The sequence below is a fragment of the Notamacropus eugenii genome, chromosome 3 (genome assembly GCF_028372415.1).
Source record: "Notamacropus eugenii isolate mMacEug1 chromosome 3, mMacEug1.pri_v2, whole genome shotgun sequence".
Classification (NCBI taxonomy): Eukaryota; Metazoa; Chordata; class Mammalia; order Diprotodontia; family Macropodidae; genus Notamacropus; species Notamacropus eugenii.
In genome coordinates this window covers 357,339,680-357,363,570 of record NC_092874.1, presented here as the reverse complement: position 1 = coordinate 357,363,570, position 23,891 = coordinate 357,339,680, and the positions used below count along the sequence as shown (strand labels likewise).

General features: G+C 37.1%; 1 pseudogene; it reads right to left on the bottom strand.

The window, feature by feature from the left end:
• The window catches only part of LOC140532184 (fructose-bisphosphate aldolase A pseudogene), a 101,059-nt pseudogene extending 88,265 nt beyond the window's left edge, over positions 1–12,794 (bottom strand).
• Between the last annotated feature and the right edge of the window lie 11,097 nt (positions 12,795–23,891).

The window sequence follows — 23,891 nt, the reverse complement described above, 5'->3', positions numbered from 1 at the left end:
CATCATACTAAAAAGCATGGGAGCAAGGACATAGTCCTGTTTCCCTCCATTGGTGACTGGAAAGGCACGAGAGCATTGTCCATTATCCAGAACCCAGGCAAACATGCCATCATGAAATTGATGTACAATATTGATGAACTTCTCCAGACAACCAAATTTTGACATAATTTTCCATAAGCCCTCATGACTAACAGTGTCAAAAGCCTTAATCAGATCTACAAAAGTTGTGTACAGATCTCTGTTCTGCTCCTGGCATTTCTCCTGGAATTGTCAGGCAGCAAACACCATATTGACTGTTCCTCAGCCCTTTCTGAAGCCACACTGGCTCTCAGGTGTATAACCATTTTCCAGGTGAAGGATTAGCCTATTAAGGAGAATTCTAGCAAAATTTTTTTCCAGCAATGACTAAGAGAGAGATCTCCCTGTAATCTATTCCCTTTACCTTTATAGGTATGGACAATGGAGGCATTCTTGAACTCCTGGGGGCTAAACTTTTCTTGCCATACAACCTGGAAAATTTCACGGAACATCCAAAGACATCATCCATACCCTTTCAATCTTACACCTCAAAATCCTGTGGTGACAGGGAAGTGATGAAGCAGCAGGTGTGGATACACTGGGACCTGTAGTCACAACTCTGCACACAGGTGGCCCCGACCATAGAGTCATTTCTTATTGGAAGCACCAGTGGGACTTGGTAGCTCCCTGGCTGTCTGAGGAGCCTTTTAAGCATTGCATTTCTTACCTCCTGGTGTGAGGAAGGGGACTAGAAAAGGTGCTGTAAACATTGTCTGTTCACCCAACCCTACCCTGATTATCATGGCAGGCAGGGAATTGCATTATGTGGTTAAAACACAAAAAACATGTACAAAATGTACAAAAACATCTGCCAAAATGATTCCACTCACCATTGGCACATGGGACATGCCCACACTAATAGACAACACAAAATCCAGTAGACCTGAAAGAACTGCTCTTGTTGCAAGAGAACTCAACAAGGTATTGCACCCAAATAGCAGCCCTGAGTGAAACAAAGTTGGCAAATGAAGGCCAGTTTGCTGAAGTTGCATTTGGAAACAGATACTTAATAAATACTTGTTGATTGATACGACTTTTACCTCATCATTTATGATTCAACTATGTGATTTCAAATTGTTATTCATCCATATTTCTTCACTTTAACTGTGTCCATGTCCTCCCATAGGTCCTTTACAAAGTGTTGATTGATCTTGTATAACATGGCCCCTTCTCTACTTATCTTGGCATTGTGATAGCAATTATGAAGCATATGTTCTCTCAATCAGGTATTCCTCTATCTAGTTATGTGACTAACTCTCTCTCTTTTTTGGTTTATACACATGCACATACATATTCACACATGCACACACACACATATGTGTGTGTGTGTGTGTAGATATATATATAACAACATACATACACACACACGTTTTTTCTGGATAATATAGGAATTAAGGTCATACAAAAGTGCCAAAGTTTTAGGTGACTAAAATTAATCTGAAAGCATGAACTGTGCAAAATTTTATGATATCTTATTTGCATAATGAGTTCTCTAACAATGGGATTTCATGAATAGCGTTGTTGCTTAGTGATTATAAATTTGTAGGGCTTTCCACCTCTTCTAAAAAATGAAACCTGAAAAAAAGAAACTGAGTCCAAACATCTAATTAATATAAAAGTAACACATTAAAAAAAACCCACACAGAATTCTTATTGTATTACACTTATAAATTTTAGTGTATGTTTTCTTTTTCAGTATTTGCATCTTAAAGCCTTGTTTTTTTTAAAAAATCCTCACAAATTCTCATTTGCTGAAGTTCTTAGCTAAAAATCAACTCAATATGTTATTTTAGCCAAATTAATTTTTTTCCTTAAATATGCTTTGATAATGGAGTACAGATGCTAATGGTGAATCAGGAGGCCAGAATAACCTCTGATATCTCTTGTTGCTGCACTTCCCCCCAATCTTTTCCTGTCACATTTTGTACCTCATGCATCTAAACATTTGTTATATTTCTCATCTAACCCATGGTAATTTGGAAAAGTAATGTGAGTAATACAAGACTGGGATTTGGTAAAACGTGACTAATGATTGTACAAGTAAAGCAATTTGAGAATGCAAGATAATGTAACATATACTTCATTAAGGGGTTGAGATATGTTAGGGAGAAGAGTGTAGTCAGTATAGGAATGATGAATTAGAAAAGAACTGAGGGATGGCAATATCAGAAATCCTTGAGAAAATGAAGAACAGACTTAAAACATACGAGACAAAAAAGATAGAATGATAAGAGATTATGACAGGATAAAGGAGATTTGGATTTGATGAATAAAGAAGTGAATACTATTGGATGATATCATCTTTAATGATATAACTATCTCTGTGTGCAGTTGAGGAGTACTGGAAAATTGGATTATGGGAACTAAGTTAAAGAATTGGGAAGTAAGGGTGTTGGAAGAACATAAATAAATATGCTGAAGTCCTTTAGTACAAGGTCAATAGGTCCTAAGGAAAGATTGTGAACCACATGCTGAGCTCATTTGAGGAAGGAGGAAGATATCTTGATGCTTGATAGAGAGCAGCCACGAAAATCTGGTTCTGGTAATAAGTTCAGATTGAATAACCAGAAAAGAAGAGAGTTTAGTTAGTAAACATGATAAAGGAAGCATCTGGAAGTGGCATCTTGGAGTAAGACATATTTTTACTCCCCTGCAACTCTTATAAGTAGGATTATATAAAATAATAACCAGTAATGGAAATGGTGGCATAGGAGGCAATGTAATTTGAAGGGAGCTAGGTTTCAGTTATTTCCAGAACATGGGAGTGAGAAAAGAAGACATTTAAGACTAGATTATAGTCTGTTGATTAGAGATGATAAACTCAGTTGACTAAGAACTGACTGAAGCTGCACTGGTCTCCAGTCCCAGGCTAATGAATTCCCTGGAGCTGACAAAACGTTTTCAGTTCCAAGCTGATTATTTTGTAGATCTTCCAAACTCTCTCCTCTAGATATTCCTGAATTTTCTTGATGAACTTTTGCTTGTTATGTAAAAAAAAAAATTACCAGGTGAAACTGTGAAATTCTTTACCTTCCAATCTACAGTTTATTCATTTTCTTTCCATTAGTACCTTAAATAAATCCTGTTCCCAGACCTCTCTTTGAGTACCCCAGCATTTGCTCTTTGACTCCCCATTCTGTAGTTCAGTTGCCCAGATTAAAGAGCTCCATTTTTTTTGTGTTGAATGTTGTCATTAAAATCTAGTTGACACAGAACAGGCATTCTAAAATCATCTAGTGAAAGAGGTGAGCCAGCGTCATTTCATTACCCCTGTTCAAAAACTGGTGACATCCTTGACCTTTTCCTCCCTCCCCTCACATATCCAATCGGTTGCCAACTCTTATTTCTTCTTCTACAACATCTTTCATATCAGCCCAATTTTCTCTCACATTACCTTTCTTCAATTCATAGCCTCTATGAGTCTGAATTATTATTGCAATATTCCCCAAATCAATCTCTTTTGTCTTGAATCTTTCTCCTCCTCAATACATATCCTACAATCACCAAAATTAATTTCCTAAAACGCAATTCCACATCACTTCCCTATAGATGAACTTCCAATGATTCTCAATTAGGTGTAGAGTCCAATATTGTCTTTTAGTCTTTTTAATGAGCCAATTTTGGAATAAGTTTTACAATGTGCTTAATTTGAAAGATAGGATGAGAACCAGGAGAAAATATCTTAACAAAAATATAAGGAGAAACTAATATTCAAAAGGAAAAGGTGATCCACAAAGCTAAATGTAGAAAGGTCAAGAAGAATGTATAATAATATATTTATGTGTTTACAAGTAGATAAATATATGTATATTGGTTGAGTAAGCCCAAAATCTTTTTACAAATATGTGTGCATATTCAAAAACATTTGGAAATCATTGACCTAAGGATGGGGATGGGACCTGGACCCCTAAAAGGAAAAGGCCATGTCTTTGCCCCAGAACTTTCCACAAATTTCTCTCCCAGTACTAAGCAATCCTTTTAACTCCGCTTTTATTGTGGTCCAGACCACTTAACTACTTGTCACTCCTTAATCCCATCCAGATGTTCCTACTTTCTTTTTCTGTACAAGAGAAGCAATCTTACTCCCATTAAATTGTGTTGATTCTTACAATCTTGCCTGTTTTTATTGGTGTCACAATATCCGGGAGGTTTACTAGAAATCTTGCCCACCAATCAGAGTTTAATAAAACCTCACTGCTTTGACTAAGAGAAGATTTGAGTGATTGAATTCTTCTGAGGCATACTCACACTTTGCCCTTATATTTCAGTGTTCTCACCACCCTAAATCACAATACAAGAATACTTACAGGTCCTTTGTCTTTCACGGTCCTGTGCCAAAGGTCTGACCCATGGGTTTCTTACTCAAAAACCTAAGCTAAATTGTTACCTCCTGAATTGGTTTCAATATCTTTATTTTTTTCAACTCCTTTTGCTAAATTCATTCTGATATTAGCAAATATAAACAAAAAAAATCATTTCCATATACAAAGAAGGGCAGGAAAACCGAATAATATATGAAACTATGAAACTCTATCATAATTAATTTTTTCAATAAAGTATTTTTGGCACTGGTTATTTTGGTTATCATTATTTTTAAGCAGTCTGGTTGAGGGAAATTCATGGTTATGCAGTTGTTGATGACCGATATATTTAGCAAAACTGAAGGAAAATGGAGCTATTATTGAAATTATTCTCAATAAACAAGAAAGAGGTTAAGGAGGTAAATAAAACTCTGGATAAGGTAGATATGATAGATCTTTGGAGAAAATTAAATGGGAATAGAAAGGAATATACTTTTTTCTCAGCGGTACATGGAACATTTACAAAAATTGACCATGTACTAGGACATAAAAATCTCACAATCCAGTGCAGAAAGGTAGAGATAATCAATGCATCCTTTTCAGATCATAATGCATTAAAAATTACATGTAATAAAAGGCCATGGAAAGAGAAACCAAAAATCAATTGGAAACTAAATAATCTAATTCTAAAGAAGGGTTGGGTTAAAGAAGAAATCATAGAAACAATCAACAATTTCATTCGAGAGAATGACAATACTGAGACAACATACCAAAACTTATGGAATACTGCAAAAGCAGTTATTAGGGGAAGTTTTATATCTCTGAATGCTTACATAAATAAAATAAAGAAAGAGGAGATCAATGACTTAGGCTTGCAGTTGAAAAAGCTAGAAAAAGAACAAATTGAAAATCCCCAAGTAAATACCAAATTAGAAACACTGAAAACCAAAGGAGAGATTAATAAAATTGAAATTAAGAAAACTATTGAATTAATAAATAAAACCAATAGTTGGTTTTATAAAAAAACTAATAAAATTGATAAACTTTTGGTCAATCTGATTAAAAAAAAGAAAGAAGAAAACCAAATTACTAATATTAAAAATGAAAGGGGTGAACTCACCTCCAAAGAGGAGGAAATTAAAACAATAATTAGAAACTACTTTGCCCAACTTTATGCCCACAAATTCGATAATCTAAATGAGATGGATGAATATTTTAAAAAATGCAAATTGCCCAGATTAACAGAAGAGGAAGTTGAATACTTAAACAACCCCATCTCAGAAAAAGAAATTGAACAAGCCATCAATGAACTCCCTAGGAAAAAATCTCCAGGGCCAGATGGATTCACAAGTGAATTCTATCAAACATTTAAAGAACAGTTAATTCCAATACTACATACACTATTCTTGAAAATTGGGGAAGAAGGAGTCCTCCCAAATTCTTTCTATGATACAAATATGGTTTTGATACCCAAACCAGGAAGAGACAAAACAGAGAAAGAAAATTATAGACCAATTTCCCTAATGAATATAGATGCAAAAATTTTAAATAAGGTTCTAGCAAAACGAATACAGCATCTTATCATGAGATTAATACATTATGATCAGGTAGGATTCATACCAGGACTACAGGGCTGGTTCAATATTAGGAAAACTATTAGCATTATCGATCACATCAACAACAAAGCTAACAAAAACCACATGATTATCTCAATAGATGCAGAAAAAGCTTTTGACAAAATACAACATCCATTCCTACTAAAAACATTGGAGAATGTAGGAATAAAGGGAACTTTCCATAAAATACTAAGCAGTATCTATCTAAAACCTTCAGCAAGCATTATATGCAATGGGGATAAGCTAGATGCATTCCCAATAAGATCAGGGGTGAAACAAGGTTGTCCATTATCACCACTATTATTTAATATGGTACTAGAAATGTTAGCTGTAGCAATTAGACAAGATAAAGATATCAAAGGAATTAAAATAGCCAAAGAAGAAACTAAGTTATCACTCTTTGCAGATGATATGATGATTTACCTAGAGAATCCCAGAGATTCAAGTAAAAAATTACTAGAATTAATAAACAACTTTGGCAAAGTTGCAGGGTACAAAATAAACCCACACAAATCTTCTGCATTTCTATATATTAGCAACAAAGTCCAACAGCAAGAGATAGAAAGAGAAATCCCATTTAAAGTTAGGGTAGACAGTATAAAATACTTAGGAGTCTACCTGCCAAAACAAACCCAGGGATTATATGAACACAATTACAAGACACTTTTTGCACAAATAAAGTCAGATTTAAGTAAATGGAAAAACATTAGTTGCTCATGGGTAGGCCGGGCTAATATAATAAAAATGACAATTCTACCCAAATTAATATACCTATTTAGTGCCATACCAATTAAACTATCAGACAATTACTTTCTAGAGCTGGACAAAATAATATCAAAATTCATTTGGAAAAACAAAAGGTCCAGAATATCAAAGGGACTAATGAAAAGAAATGCTTGGGAAGGTGGCCTAGCGCTACCAGACCCCAAACTGTACTATAAAGCAGCAATTATCAAAACCACTTGGTATTGGCTAAGAAACAGAGAGGTAGACAAGTGGAATAGACTTGGCACTCAAGATGCAGTAGGCAAGGAATATAGCAACCTTATGTTTGATAAACCCAAGGACCCCAGCTTCTGGGATAAGAACTCATTGTTTGACAAAAATTGCTGGGAAAACTGGATAACAGTGTGGCGGAAATTAGGCATAGACCCATTCCTGACACCGTACACAAGAATAAAGTCCAAATGGGTACATGATTTAGGTATAAAGATTGATACCATGAATAAACTGGAGAAGCAAGGAATAGTGTATTTATCAGATCTATGGAGAAGGGAAGAATTCTTTACTAAAGGAGAGATAGAATGCATTATGAAATGCAAAATGGATAACTTTGATTACATTAAACTGAGAAGTTTTTGCACAACCAAACCCAATGCAACCAAAATCCGGAGGGATGTAGTAAATTGGGAAAGAATTTTTACAGCTAAGCTCGGGGATAAAGGCCTCATTTCTAGAATATATAGAGAACTGATCCAAATGTATAATCATACAAGTCATTCCCCAATTGATAAATGGTCAAAGGATGTGAACAGGCAATTTTCAGAGGAAGAAATTAAAGCTATCTATAATCATATGAAAAAATGCTCTAAATCACTATTGATTAGAGAGATGCAAATCAAAACAACTCTGAGGTACCACATCACACCTATAAGATTGGCAAACATGACAGAACAAGAAAATGATAAATGTTGGAGAGGATGTGGGAAAGTTGGAACACTAATTCATTGTTGGTGGAGCTGCGAGCGCATCCAACCATTCTGGAGAGCAATTTGGAACTATGCCCAAAGGGCTACAAAAATGTGCATACCCTTTGACCCAGCAATATCGCTACTAGGACTATATCCTCAAGAGATCGTAAAAATGGGAAAGGGTCCCACATGTACAAAAATATTTATAGCAGCACTCTATGTAGTTGCCAAAAACTGGAAGTCAAGGGGATGTCCATCAATTGGGGAATGGCTGAATAAATTATGGTATATGAATGTAATGGAGTACTATTGTGCCATAAGAAATGATGAACAAGAAGACTTCAGAGAGGCCTGGAAGGACTTATATGACCTGATGCTGAGTGAAAGGAGCAGAACCAGGAGAACTTTGTGCCTAGCAACGACCACAGTGTGTGAGAGTTTTTTCTGGTAGACTTAGATTTTTGTAATAACAGAAGAACTTCTTATCAAAAAAAAAAAAAAAATACCAATGGAGGATCTCAAGGCAAAATGCCTGCCACACTCAGAGAGAGAAACATGGAAGTCATTCGCAAAATGTAGCAGATTATGTTTGTGTATGTGTATGTGTTTGTGTATCATGTTCTGATTTGTTATACGATTTCTTTCATTTATCTTAGTCTGACTACATAGCATGACTATAGTGAAAATATACTCAATAGGAAAGTATATGTAGAATCTATACAGAATTGTATGCAGTCGTGGGGAGGGAGGGGGGAAGTGGGAGGTAGGTGGGGGGGGATAAAATCACAATTGTATGGCAGTGATTGTTAAACATTACAAAATAAAAAAAATAAATAAATTAAAAATTAAAAAAAAAAAATTATTCTCTACCCATTTTCATTGACATTTCTATGGACCAAAAAAGCCAAAACAAAACAACTCCTTTAATTTTTCTTGCCTTTTAAAAACTCATATTTGAGTTGGTCTTGAGGTTATAACATTCAAATTTACTTAAAATATTAGCATTTGTAATATACTTAGCTATACTTTGAAACATTTATTTATTTTTCATATTAATAGATGGTGGTTTAAACTACAGAAAAATCAGTAAGAAACTCACTTAAATTTTGTCTATTTGACTGTCTTTGTACAGGGGAAACAAATTCTTCAAAAATAGATTTTTAGCTGAGTGAAGACATGTGGCTTCTGTTTATCCGACTGAGAGAATTCGTTACATTTTTTCCATTGAAAGAACATACACTTCAAGTCATAATTGAAAATATAGAACAAAGTCCCAAATGTTGATTATTCATTATGCAGTAATGTTACAAAACCATGTTACTAGTTGATACCATCAATATGATTACTAAGGAAAATAAAGATGCATAGAGACACTTAGGGGGAAATGAGTCATATGGTATTTCACTTTGTTCAATGACTCACAGATCAAAATAGATTGAAGAAAATATTAATGCATTTTCAATTTTGAGGTTGTAGAGCTGCCCTTTCTTAGAAATACTTAATTCTAAAATATTATTCCTTTCCTGTTTCAATGATTAAATAAAGAACTTTGTGGGTCTTTTTTTTTTTTTAAATGATGATGTGAAGTATATGAGAAGTGCCCAAATCACCTACAAATATGCCAGGAAAGTTCTAAATATTCACTAGGCAATCATCAGAAGTTTATTAAAGGCTTACTCTATGTCAAGTATAGGAAGAAAAATGACAAAGAAAACAAAAGAGAAAGAGCAATAAGCCATTCATCCAGCCAAGAACCACACAATAATTCCAAAAGATTGGAGGTATTCTCATTAGAGGCAAAAAGGGGAGGAAGTACTAGTTCTACCAGTATTTTCTTCCCAGATCACTTAGAGAAGGAGGTGAAAGAGTCAACTCCCAAAAGCCTAAAGGCTTTTTTAGTACTTTGATTTGTAGTACTAGGAAATACTGGGTAGCACATGTAGAGCTACATGAGGACAAAAAGTTAATGCAGTTCCCAGACAGCCTGAACCACAGCCATAGCAGAAGACAAAATCTGCACAGCCACTGCCCAATCCAATTATTGGCGGATACTTTATTTTTATTACGATTGTTTTGTTTGTTTTCAATGTTCTATAATCACTTACATATATCTAAGATTTTTTCCCCTCCCACCCCCTTCTTTCCATTTACCTCCACAATTCCTCCCTGAAACAATTTTATATAAGGTCTACATTCCTATTAAAAACATTTTGACCTCAGTCATGTTGCATAGAAGAACTAAAATTAATGGGAGAAATCATAAAACAAAACATAATACAAAAGAAAATGATCTGCTTTATTCGGTGATCGAATTCCAAAGTACTTTCTCTGTATGTGGAAGGCATTTTGCCTTAAGAGACCATTGGAAACTTTTTCAGATTTAGAATTGCAATTAAGTATTAAGTCTACCAGAAAAATTCCTCACATACTGTGGTTGTTATTGTGTACAAACTTCTCCTGGTTCTGCTGCTTTAACTCAGCATAAGTTCATATAAGTCTTTCCAGGACTCTCTGAAGTCTTCCTGTTCATCATTTTAGCATAATAGTATTCATTACATTCATATACCACAATTTATTCAGCCATTCTCCAATTGATGGGCATCTCCTTGATTTCCAGTTTTTGGCCACCACAAAGAGAACTGTTATAAATATTTTTGTACATGTTGGACCCTTTTCCATTTTTATGATCTCTTGGGGATATAGTCCTAGAAGAGGTTTTACTGGGTCAAAAGTATGCACATGATTTTAGACCTTTGGGTATAGTTCGAAATTGCTCTCCAGAACGACTGGGTCATCTCACAGCTCCACCAACAACGAATTAGTGTTCCATTTCTTCCACATCTTTCCAACATTTATCACCTTCCTGTTTTGACATGTTAGCTGATCTGACAGGTGTGATTTGGTACCCCAGAGTTGTTTTAATTTGCATCTCTCTGCTCAATAATGATTTTTTCATATGGCTATACATAGTTTAATTTCTTCCTTTGAACACTGCCTGTTCATGTCTTTTGACTATTTATCAATTGGGGAATGACTTGCATTTTTGTACATTTGACTCAGTTCTCTATATATTTTAGGTATGAGGCTTTTATCACAGAAACTATTTGCAAAACTTCTTTCTGAGTTTTCTACTTCCCTCCTAATCTTGGCTGCATTGAGTTTGCAACATCTATGAGCTCCATAGGAAAAAATTTCCAGGACTGGATGGATTTACAAGTGAATTCTATCAAATATTTAAAGAACATTTAATTCCAGTACTATATAGACTATTTGGGAAAATTGGGGAAGACAGAGTCCTCCTAATTTCATCTTATGATACAAATATAGTTTTCATACCTAAACCAGGAAGAGCCAAAAGAAAGAAAGAAAATTAAAGACCAATCTCTCTAATGGATACAGGTGCAAAAATTTTACATGAGATTTTGGAAAAAAGAATACAGGGCAGAGCCAAGATGGTGCAGTAGAAAGACACACATACGCAGGGTCTCCCCACACAGCCCATAAAATACCTGAAGAGAGGGATTCTCAACAAATTTTGGAGCAGCAGAAGTGGAAAGCAATCGAGTGGAGGAGATTTCTAGCCCAGGGTGAGCTGAAAGACCCACAGGAAACATCTGTTACACCCAACTCCGAGCGGAGCAAGGAGCCTAGCCCAGCCTTGGCCATGTGGTGCATGGCTAGTGAACCGCCTTCCCGGGCAGAATCTCCAGTCTTGGAACCCCCCAGTTGCAGCAGCAGCGGATCCTCAGATCCCTCAACCCACAGGCGCTAAAGGTCAGTGACTGGGGTTTATTCAGCTGGCCAGGAAGGGAGAAGGTCCTTCCCATAGCTCCAGCCTCACACAGCTGCCCACAGAGGTCACTTCTGGAAGGTGGCAGGAGTTCTCACTGCAGCCTCTACAGCAGCCTGAGACCATTGCTGGATTGTAAAAACCGCTGGGGCACTGAGGGAGCTGGTCTTTGTCTCCCACTGAATGGTGGCCCTGCCCCCACAGCTTGATTGAATCCCCCCCACCCCCCATGCCCCCACCCCCAGTGCTAGCTTGTTCGAACTGGAGATTGGGTGCCTGTGGAGAGGAAACTCTGCTAAAATTCTGGGCACAAAAATTCCTCCCTGCACTCAGACCAGTACACGCTTGATTGTGCCACCTTGGAGGAACTGATACCTTACAGGTCCCCAGACTATACCTTACTCTTGACAAAGGACCCAAAAGTCAAGTAACTGGTTAGGAAAATGCCCCAAAAGGGAAAAAAATAATACCATAGAAGGTTACTTTCTTTGGGAACATATATCTCCTCCCATCCTTTCAGATGAGGAAGAACAATGCTTACCATCAGGCAAAGATATAAAAATCAAGGCTTCTGTATCCCAGAAATCCAAAATAAATATTCAATGTGCTCAGCCCATGGAAGGGCTCAAAAAGGATTTTGAAAATCAAGTTAGAGAGGTGGAGGAAAAACTGGGAAGAGAAATGAGAGAGATGCAAGAAAAGCATGAAAAGAGGGTCAACACCATGCTAAAGGAGACCCAAAAAAATGCTGAAGAAAATAACACCTTGAAAAACAGGCTAACTCAATTGGCAAAAGAGGTTCAAAAGGCCAATGAAGAGAAGAATGCTTTAAGAAACAGAATTAGCAAAATGGAAAAGGAGATTCAAAAGCTTACTGAAGAAAATAGTTTTTTTCAAAATTAGAATGGAACAGAAGGGGCGGAGCCAAGATGGCGAAGTAGAAAGACGCACATACACATAGCTCCGAACACACAAACCACAGAACGGCTAGAGGGGACCAAGCCAGGGCGAATTCTGCACCCAGAGACTACGGAGTATTGGAGCGAGGGAGATTCCTGCTCCGGAGAAACCTGCGGACCTCTTGCGGGGGGTCCTTCGAGCCACAGACTGGGCGCCGGGACGGGGAGCGGAGTGCAGCCCTGACGCAGCCGCGACACTGAGGGCAGGAGATCCGAGAGGGCTACGGAGACGGGTTCTCCAGCGGCCACGCGGGTCCCCCTACCCACAGAGGGACCTGCAAACCTCTCGCAAAAGGTCCGTCGCGCTGCAGACGCGGAGCGCAGCCCGGACCTGCAGCAGCGGTGGCAGCGGCGGCCATGGCTCCGAGAGGCACAGATCTGAGAGGGCTCCGGAGGCGGGATTTTCAGTGGCAGCATGGGCCCCCCCACCAACAGGTGACTGACAGGGGTGGGTGAGAGAGTCTCTTTGGCGGGTTGAGAGGGGAGTGGGGTGCGCCAAGGCTCGGGCCCCCCCGGGAGGTGGGGGCTGAGAGGCGGCTGCGGACGGGGCTCCCCAAACGGGCAGGAGCCTGGATCCATTGTGGAAGGTCTGTGCATAAACCCCCAGAGGGAACTATGCCTGAGAGGCGGCCCTGCCCCTGACCACCTGAACTTAATTCTCACACTGAATAGCAGCCCTGCCCCCGCCAAAAATCCTAAGGCGGTAAGCAGCATTTGAATCTCAGTCCCCAAACGCTGGCTGGGAGGACCAGGAGGCGAGGTGGGTGTGAGGAGAACATTCAGAGGTCAGGCCACTGGTTGGAGAAAATGCCAAGAAAAGGGAAAAGAAATAAAACTATTGAAGGGTACTTTACTGGAGAAAAGACACTTCCTCCCTTCCTTTCTGATGGGGAGGAACAATGCTTGCCATCAGGCAAAGACACAGAAATCAAGGATTCTGTGACCCAGCCCACCCAATGGGCTCGGGCCATGGAAGAGCTCAAGAGGAATTTTGAAAATCAAGTTAGAGAGGTGGAGGAAAGACTGGGAAGGAAAATGAGAGGGATGAGGGAGACGCATGAAAAGCAGATCAGCTCCCTGCTAAAGGAGAACCAAAAAAATCTTGAAGAAATTGGCACCTTGAGAACTAGCCTAACTCAGCTGGCAAGGGAGGTGCAAGGGGCCAATGAGGAGAAGAATGTTTTCAAAAGCAGAATTAACCAAATGGAAAAAGATATTCAAAAGCTCACTGAAGAAAATAGATCTTTCAAAACTGGAATGGTACGGATGGACGCTAAGGACTTTTTGAGAAAGACAGATATCTCAGAACATACCACGCAGATTCGAAAAATGGAAGATAATGTGAAATATCTTATTGGAAAAACAACTGACCTGGAAAATAGAATCAGGAGAGACAATGTAAAAATTCTGGGACTACCTGAAAACCATGATCAAAAGAAGAGCATAGACATCATCTTCCATGAAATTATCAAGGAAAACTGCCCTGAGATTCTAGAACCAGAAGGCAAAATAAATATTCAAGGAATCCACAGAACGCCGCATGAAAGAGATCCAAAAAGAGAAACTCCTAGGAGCATTGTGGCCAAACTCCAGAATTCCCAGGTGAAAGAGAAAATATTGCAAGCAGCTAGAAAGAAACAATTCAAGTATTGTGGAAATACAATCAGGATAGCACAAGATCTGGCACCCTCTACATTGAGGGATAGAAGGGAATGGAATAGGATATTCCAGAAGTCAAAGGAACTAGGACTGATGCCAAGAATCACCTACCCAGCAAAACTGAGTATAATACTTCAGCAGAAAAAATGGTCTTTCAATGAAATAGAAGACTTTCAAATTTTCCTGATGAAAAGACCAGAGCTGGAAAGAAAATTTGACTTTCTAACACAAGAATGAAGAGAACCATGAAAAGGTGAACAGCAAAGAGAAATCATAAGGGACTTACTAAAGTTGAACTGTTTACATTCCTACATGGAAAGACAATATTTATAACTCTTGAAATATTTCAGTATCTGGGCACTGGGTGGGAGTACACACACACACACATGCACACACGCACACGTACATAGAGACAGAGTGCACAGAGTGAATTGAAGAGGATGGGATCATATATTAAAAAAAAAATGAAATCAAGCAGTGAGAGAGAAATATTGGGAGGAGAAAGAGAGAAGTTATATGGGGCAAATTATCTCTCATAAAAGAGGCAAGCAAAAGACTTATTAGTGGTGGGATAAAGAGGGCAGGCAAGAGAAAAACATGAGGTCTACTCTCATCACATTCCACTAAAGGAAAGAATATAATGCACACTCATTTTGATAGGAAAACCTATCTCATAATACAGGAGAGTGGGGGACAGGGGCACAAGCAGGGTGGGGGGGAGGATGGAGGGGAGGGCATGGGGAGGAGAATGCAACACGAGGTCGACACTCATGGGGAGGGAAAGGACCATAAGAAAATAGAAGTAAAGGGGGACAGGATAGGATGGAGGGAAATATTATTAGTCCTATACAACACAACTAGTATGGAAATCATTTGCAAAACTAAACAGATATGGCCTATATTGAATTGCCTGTCTTTCAAGGGGAAGAGGTGGAGAGGGAGGGTGCTAAGGAGGTTAGAACTCAAAGTGTTAGGACCAAATGTAATGTTCTTACCACTGTGTAACAAGAAATACAGGTTAAGGGGTCAAGAAAGCTATCTGGTCCTACAGGACAAAAGAGAAGTCGGAGACAAGGGCAGGGAAGGAGGATAGAGGAGAGAGCAGATAGGTCACAGGGGCAATTAGAAAGCTCGGGTTTGGGGGGGAGGGGATAAAAGGGGAGAATATTTGTAACCCAAAATTGTGTGAAAATAAATGTTAAAAATTAATAAAAAATAAAAATAAAAAATAAAAATGTACAAGCAAAAAAAAATTAGAATGCTACAAATGGGGGCTAATGACTTTATGAGAAACCAAGGAATCACAAAAGAAAACCAAAAGAATCAAAAAATGGAAGATTATGTGAAATATCTCACGGGAAAAATAACTGATCTGGAAAATAGATCCAGTAGAGACAATTTAAAAATTATAAGACTACCTGAAAGCCATGATCAAAAAAAGAGCCTAGACATCATCTTTCATGAAATTATCAAGGAAAACTGCCTTGAGATTCTAGAACCAGAGGGCAAAATAAATATTGAAAGAATCCACCGATTACCTCATGAAAGAGATCCAAAAAGAGAAACTCCTAGGAACATTGTGGCCAAATTCCAGAGTTCCCAGGTCAAGGAGAAAATATTACAAGCAGCTAGAAAGAAACAATTCAAGTATTATGGACATACAATCAGGATAACACAAGATCTAGCAGCTTCTACATTAAGAGATCGAAGGGCATGGAATAGGATATTCCAGAAGTCAAAGGAACTAGGCATAAAACCAAGAATCACCTACCCAGAAAACCTGATTATAATACTTCGGGGAAAAATTGGTCTTTCAATGAAATAGAGGACTTTCAAATATTCTTGATGAAAAGCCCGGAGCTGAAAAGAAAATCTGACCTTCAAATACAGGAATCAAGAGAAGCATGAAAGGGTAAACAGCAAAGAGAAATCATAAGGGACTTTACTAAGGTCGAACTGTTTATATTCCCACAGGGAAAGACAATATTTGTAAATCTTGAAACTTTTTTCAGTATCTGGGTAGTTGGTTGGATTACACACACACACACACACACACACACACACACAGAGAGAGACAGAGACAGAAACAGAGAGAGAGACAGAGAGCACAGGGTGAATTGAATAGGATGGGATCATATCTTAATAAAATGAAATTAACTGGTGAGAGAGAAATATATTGGGAGGAGAAAGGGAGAAATGGAATGGGGCAGGTTATCTCTCATTAAAAAGGCAAATAAAAGACTTTTCAGTGAGGGAAAAACAGGGGAGATGAGAGAAAAAACATGAAGCTTACTCTCATCACATTTGACTAAAGAAAGGAATAAAATTCATACTCATTTTGCACTATTATACAATACAGGGCAGTGTGAGAGAAAGCGATAAGCAGGGTGGGGGGGGATAGAAGGGAGGGCAGTGGGAGAAGGGAGCAATTTGAAGTCAACCCTCTTGGGGAGGGACAGGATCAAAAGAGAGAATAGAAGCAATGGGGGGCAGGATAGCATGGAGGGAATTATAGTTAGTGTTACACAACACAACTCTTATGGAAGTCATTTGCAAAACTACACAGACATGGCCTATATTGAATTACCTGCCTTCCCAGAGGGAATGGGTGGGGAGGGAGGAATGGGGAGAAGTTTGAACTTAAAGTTTTAGGAACAGCTGTTGAGTATTGTTCTTGAAACTAGGGAATAGAAATACATATAGTCGGGTATAGAAAGTTATCTTGCCCTACAGGACAAAAGAGAAGATGGGAATAAGGGAAGGGAGGGATGTTAGAAGAGAGGGCAGATTGGTGATAGCGGCAATTGCAATGCTCGGCGTTTTGGGGTGGGAGGAGGGGAGAAATGGGGAGAAAATTCGGAATCCAAAATTTTGTGGAAATGAATGTTGACAAGTTAAATAAACAAACAAAAAAATAAATGAAAAAAAATCAGCAAGCTCTACAAAAAAAAAAAAAGAATACAGCATCTTATCATGCAAATAATACATTATGATCAGGTATTACTTATACCAGGAATCCAGGACTGTTTCAGTATTAGGAAAATTATTAGCCTTATTGATCATATCAACCACAAAACTGACAGGGAACACATGATTATCTCAACAGATGCAGAAAAAAACTTTTGACATAATACAACACCCATTCTTATTGAAAACACTGGAGAGCATAGGAATAAATGGGACTTTCCGTAAAATAATAAGCAATACCTAACTAAAACCATCAGTAAGCATTTTATTCAATGAGCATAAAGAAGTACTTGATCTTATGGATGGCATGACCAACTCCTCCCTCACAATTCCATCCTTGTCCTAACAAAACAAAACAAAATAAAACATGGACATCATGTTTCAAGAAATCATAAAAGGCAGTTGCTGAGGACTGCTGAAACAAAGGCAAGAGAAAGTAGAAAAATCAAATTATTATTTCCTGAAAGAAACATTGAACTAAAAACATTCAAGAATCATAGTTAAAATCAAAAGTTTTCAAGGAAAAAAGAACAATGAAAGTAATCAGAAAAAATTAACAAAAGTATTTCGAGTAACACAGAGCAACAAAATTATATAATACATGCATGCATATAATGTAACATAATGTAGTGTAATATAATGTGATATAATATTATGATTTAATGCCATATAATATGACATGATATAGCATGATATAGTATGATGTATTATGGTATTACATGATGTGATATGATATGATATAACACAACAGAGTATTTTATAATATAACATAACATAGCATAACACAACATAATATATAATGAAAATATAATACAATACCATATAAAACAATATAATCAAATACAATATAGTGTCCAAGAAGAGGAATGATAATGGCCTTCAAACAGGAATAATTTACCCTGGAAAACTGAATACAGTACTAAACTGGGTCAGAACCTTTTATGAAATAAAGAACTTTCCAGCATTCCTGATGAATGACTCAGAGTCCAATAGTAACTTTGAAATGACAACCCTAGAGACAAAAGTCAATTACTTTAAACAAATGGAATGTGCTAAACCATGGTGATGAAGTGCTTACATTTTAATTGGGGGAGGAGAAGAGACAAGTACCTCCCCAAAGCTATATTTTCTTCCAAAGTCAAAGATGGAAGTAAGTGTGACGAACACATGTTCTGTTTTATTGGTTTTGAGAGGGCAGCCATAAACACACACACACACTAAAAAAAAAACACACTAAGAAAAAAATTGGAAATAGAGGGTAAAAAAGCTTTATTTTGCATAATGGAGGTAAAGAAGGAGTGCATATGAAATTGGAAAGGATGGGATAGTGGGCACCTTAAGAAATGCACTAATATCTGAAAGTGTACAAAGAATTGTTGAACACATATATTTGCTACAGAAATTCACTAAACTTAAAAAAAAAAACTGATATAGGGAAGGAGGTTCAAAACCAGTTGGTGAATCAGGGAAGAAATAGATGTGAGTAAAACAATCATCACCTCTATAAGTTTGATCACAAAAGGCAGTAAAAAGAAGGGAAAAAACTCAAAGAAATAATCCATTTAGTAATGTAAACAGTTAAACTTTATTGAATTCCTTATGGCTTCTCTTTCCTATTTGCCTTTTCATTTTTCTCCTCATTATTGTATTTGAAAGTCAAACTTTCTACTCAGCTTTAGTCTTTTCAACAAGAAGGCTTGGAAGTATTCTATTTCATTGAGTTTCCATTTTTACTCCTGCAGTACTACACTCAGTTTTGCTGAGTACGTGATTATTGGTTTTAATCCTAGCTCCTTTACCTTTGGAATACCATGTTCTAAGCCCTCCCATTCCTTAGTGTAGAAGCTGCTAAATCCTGTGTTATCCTGATTGTGTTTCCACTATACCTAAATTGTTTCTTTCTGGCTGCTTGTAATATTTTCTCCTTGACCTAACAACTTTGGTATTTGGCTGCAATATTTCTAGGAGTTTTCCCTTCAGGATATTGATGGATTCGTTCCATTTCTATTTTACCTTCTGATTCTAGAATATCAGGGCAGTTTTCCTTGATGATTTTTTGAAACATGAAGTCTATGATCTTTTTTTTTTTTTTATCTTGAGTTTCAGGTTGTCCAATAACTTTTAAATTACCTCTCCTGGATCTATTTTCCAGGTCAGTGGTCTTTCCAATGGTATATTTCACATTGTCTTCTTTTTTTTTTTTGTTCTTTTGGTTTTGTTTTATAATTTATTGATTTCTTTTAAAGTTATCAGCTTCCATTTGCTCCATTCTAATTTTTAAGGAATTACTTTCCTCAGCGAACTTTTAGACCTCTTTTTCCATTTTATCAATTCTACTTTTTAAGCATCCTTCTCCTTACTGATTTTTGGACCTCTTTGGCCATTTGGGTTAGTCTATTTTTAAAGGTGTTATTTTCTTCAGCCTTTTTTTAGGTCTCCTTTAGCAAGCTATTGAATCACTTTTTCATGATTTTCTTGCATCACTCACATTTCTCTCCCCAACGTTTTGTGTGCTTGTTTTACTTGATTTTCAAAATACTTTTTGAGTTCTTCCATGATCTGTGAACAGCTCATATATTTTCCCTGGAGGCTTTGGATGTAGGAGCTTTGACTTCACTGTTTCATTTTGATTGTATATTTTAATCTTCTTTGATTGTATATTTTGATCTTCTTTGTCATTAAAGAAAGATTCTATGGTCTGTGACTCTTTCTCACTGATTTTCATTTTCCCAGGCAATTACTTTACTTTTTAAGTCTTTTTAAAGATAGAACTTGGTTTCCATTGTGTAGGGTGCAGCATCCCAAGGTTCAAGGGTTTGGTGCAGCTGTTTTTCAGAGATAATACCAAGGACCTGTAAATTTTCAATTCTTCCAAGGCGTTATGATCAAAGGAGAGATGTTTGCTCCACTCCCACCCTGTGCTCTGGTCTTTTAGTGACCAGAAGCACTCTTCTCTGCCTTGGAACTGTGAGCGGGATTCCCTCTCCACCTCCACCACAAGCTTCACCATGCCAACACTCCCCCTGACCCCAGGACTGGCATCCAGGTCTATGATGCAAATGCAAGCACAAACAAAGCAAGAAAATCCTGCCTCGGCACTAGCAAAGAGATCCCTACAATCCCCCTCTGATCAACAACTCAATCCCCCCACTGCCTTTGTGTTACGAGTTTTTGAAGCAGCTGCTGCCACAACCGTTGCTGCCACCCCAGGGAGCCAGACGGTACTCCTTTCTCACTCAGTTCTGACAGACCTTTCCTGCTGACCTTCTAAGTTGCCTTTGTCATTTGTGGGTTGATACATCTGGAAACTGCCACAGCTGGGAGTGATTCAGTCCCTTGAGGCCTGCTCTGGGGATTGCTAGTGGTCCAGAATATGCTGATATGCTTTGGGTTGGACAGTGCACCTCTCTCAGATTGGTGCAATAGACTTTTCCTGTTGACATTCTAGGTTGTCTCAGGCAACAAATCTGTTTCATTCTCATTTTGTGGGTTCTGCTATTATAGAATGTGTTTAGTCATTTTTTTACAGGTATTTGAAAGAGATTGGGGAAAAGCTCAAAGCAAGTCCATGCTTTCACTCTGCCATCTTAGCTTTGTCAACCTCTTTTTTCTTCTTAACATCATTATATTTGTTGAAGGCACCATAATCTGTACAAATGACCAGTTTAACAAACTCACAGTGATCCTGGACTCTTCCCTCTCCTTCACCCTCTGTATCTAATCAGTTTTCAGATTGTCTTGATTATACCACAACTTATATGCATTCCCTATTACCAATTCAGAAGGCGGTAGCCATCTAACTTTTGGTCCCGATCACCTTGAACAACTTTATTAACCACCTTCTTATTTGTTCTTTTCTCTCAAATCTCTTCTCTCTTGAATATATCATCCCCAAAATAACCAAAATTATTTTCCTTAAATATAAATTTTACCGCATCACTTGCCTACTAATTTCTAGACTAAATTATAATGGCTGTGTTGTGTCATTAAGATATTACAGAAGTTTATTTGTTTGGTATTAAAAACTTTCATGATTTGACATTAGACAACCTTCTTAAGTTTATTACACTCACTCAGCTTCAAACTGGCTAACTTTACTCCCATATGACATTCCATCTCATCTCCCTGACTTTTTACAGATTGTTCCTTATGCCTGGAATGCATTGCAACCTCACTATGTTCACTTCCAGAACTCATAGTTTACTTCAATAATTAGCTCAACCATACAACTTCTTTCCTAACATGCCAACTACTAATGCTTGGAGCAGCTAGGTGGTGCAGTGGATGGAGCACCAGTGCAGGAGTCAGGAGGACCTGAGTTCAAATCTCACCTCCCTTGACACTGAGTAGCTGTGTAACCTTGGGCAACTCACTTAACCCCAATTGCCTCATCCTGGGTCATCCCCAGTCATCCTAATGAATATCTGGTCACTAGATTCAGACAGCTCTGGAGAAGAAGTGAGGTTGGTGACTTGCACAGCCCTCCCTCAATTAACAAAACAAAGTCAAGTTCAAGTCATGTCATCATTTCTCTGATAGCATGGTCTTCTTCAGCAACGAAGGACAAACACACACACAGCTAATACTTACTCTTCATAGAAGTTACTGTAGTTTACTTTATAAATTATCTGTTGACATATTTTCCCAAATAGCAGTCAAGTTTTTTGAGGTCAGAGACTATTTGTTTTTTTTTGGGGGGGGGGGTTTGTATTGCTTTAGTGTTACCAGAGTTTAGCACAATACTTGACACTTAATAGATGTCTAGTTTATTGTTATTATTATTAATTTGCCAAGTTGTCTTATATCAGTAAAAAGATAATAAATACAATTTTCCTTAAAATTGTTTGAATTTTTAATGATTACAAGTTTGAAAATTAAAAATATGTTAGCAAAAAATCCATAATATTTCCTAAATATGGATCTTTGTTAATAATTATATTAAGCACAATTGTGACCTAAACGTTTATACCTTTGGACCTCTTCTATCTTTCCTCTCGGTGTCCTTCTCTATTTTATTTTTCCTTCCAAATACATCTGTGGCGAATCTAATTCTTGCAGTCTCTCTCTCCACTTGGATCAATTAGGCCTGATTATTCATTATCTGACAAACTTCTCAGATGGGTATTTATATTGTAATACAGGGTTCTCAAAGTTATCTTTTTAAGCCTTCAGGTCCTAAAGGATTTCATTTCAATAGGTGTGTAAGGAGAGTCGATTGGTAACTATTTTGGGCCTTCTAGATACTCCTTAAATCCTGCCTACTGAACTGACCACCCTAGACTTACGTTTCTTTAGGTGCTAAATTAATCTTTCATTTTCTTTTGCTGAATTAGATTGGTTTTTCTTTTATTCAAATTATAGAATATTAGAAAATGATGTGACTTTAGAGATCATTTAATCCAAAATCATCATTTTACAGGCAAAGAAACCACAAACTCTAAAGGGGAGATCATCTGCAAGGTCACACACTAGCTAGTAACAAAGAAAAGTGATGCCTTTCAATTCTTTAGTTTTAGCTGTTTCTGTAATTTTCTTTTTTATTCAATAATTTTCAGTTTTTGTCTAATTTATGTACATTTCTCTAGTTTTTTATTCTTATTATTACATTAAGATTGATATCTATGATTCTGTGAGGACACTGTGTTTGACAACTACCAATCCATCGACTGTGAATAAAAGATATAACAATAAAAAAAAAATATCGTGTAAACTTATATGTAAAGAAAATCTTTCACACAAAATACAAGGTTTTCAATATGCAGCAACATTCATTTTATGTTAAAGTCTGACAGTCAAAAGAATAGAACTGCCAATTTCAAAGAAATGGGGAAGTGCATAAGAACATTTTCAAAGTTGAGAGTAAGGAATTCCTTTAAAGCTGGAAGCAGTATAGAATCATTGTGAATTACCATTGGAAATGATTCAAAAAGTAAGCTAATAATAGGAATGCATTAGTTCACCTAGCCGGAAAATAACTGAGCTATGAAATAAAATAAAGACATAAATTGCCCATTTTAATTAGTGATATTAATAGGTGTACTTACAATAAATTGGGTAGAGAGAACATTTGTCTAATTATCCACTTGAGCATCAAAGAGAAAACTGCGAAGCTGTATATTGTCATTTTAGGGAAAGAAATAATTTTTTTTTTTTTTGCCAGATTTAGAACTTTAGAGCCTTTTAGATTTTAGTTTACATTTCAGTTTGATAGCTAATGACTTTCATTTCATGCTAATTAGCATCAAGTCTGTTACTTGAGGAAAAATGTCTCCTGGAAATCAAACAAGGCACAATGCTTTTGAATTAACTATACCTTTAAAGGGTCATGGATTGATATGTAAACATCTTTGAAAACCATTTGTTGAGCAATGTCCACAAATATATTAATGTGCTACTTGAGAAATAACATTATCTTTTACAAAATGAATAGTAATAATAATCTTTGGGTAGTCTAATTATGAACTTTACTGCAAACGGGAAATTTGTGTCATTTTGTGCAGTTTTCTAAAAATTTAGTATGATACATTTTCAAAGAAATGGGTAGGAAAGAGGAGAAGAAGGGAGTCTTTTCACAACTTTTCATTCTTTCAAGGAAATTTAGTTATCATAACCACCTAGAATTTGGTTGCAGTGGCTGCTGTTTTTTTGTTGTTCTTTCCACTGACGGTGGCAGAAAATAATAAGATAAATCATAATCATAGCTTACATTTATATAGCCCTGTAAAGAAGATCATAAATTTTAAGTTTCTGAAGCATTTTATAAACACGTATGGTTAGATTTTCACAGCAACCCTGTGAGGTAGCTACATCATCTATTATACTCCTGATTT